The sequence below is a fragment of the Phytophthora parasitica genome (genome assembly GCF_000247585.1).
Source record: "Phytophthora parasitica INRA-310 unplaced genomic scaffold supercont2.21, whole genome shotgun sequence".
In the NCBI taxonomy this organism is placed as follows: domain Eukaryota; phylum Oomycota; class Peronosporomycetes; order Peronosporales; family Peronosporaceae; genus Phytophthora; species Phytophthora nicotianae.
The window spans coordinates 158,770-159,439 of record NW_008649007.1 but is presented as its reverse complement, the minus strand read 5'-3'; positions in this window follow the sequence as shown (position 1 = coordinate 159,439).

The window sequence follows — 670 nt, the reverse complement described above, 5'->3', positions numbered from 1 at the left end:
TGCCGCAGCCCGTTGGCTCTAACCTTTGACAATCAACGGGGCACAACGAGGCAGGTGTCTTGGAACTGTTGACCACGTCTGGGAAGTCTGGCGCTTGAGGCAGGTCAAACACCGGATTTGACACCACACTAATTCTTAGCCGGCGTAACAGCCACCACGGAGTTCGAGGTCCAGGTTTCGCTCTTGCAAGCCTAAAGACGAAACACCGAGTCTCCGGGAGGGAACCATGGTCTCAACTGGTGTACCGAGCGTCGAACCCATGTTGCTGGTTTCCTTGTGAACCCACCGCGCTTGCGCCAGCCTTTCACGCCCGCGGTGAAGATCCATCCTTCGTGTCCATCCTTGCCGTATCGTAGGGAAGTTTGTCCAAGTAAGAGGATCTTGGTACTACTTGAAGTCCGCCATTTTTGGGAGTCCCATTCGACAAGCTGAACCAACGTCTTTGGATTTAGAACGCATAGAGCTCGCGTATTACAACCCCAGGCACTAGCACATTTAATAGCACTCGTCTAAGGATAGTATTTGCTGCTCTAGGGTAGTGACCAACGATGCTGGGCAATATAATCCAGCTTTCGTCGGGACAGATACAAAGTCCATGATCCCCGTCCTCGCGTATCTGAATGGTTGCAGCCAAAAAGATAGGTTTCCTTCAATCACTTGGTTTTACAAT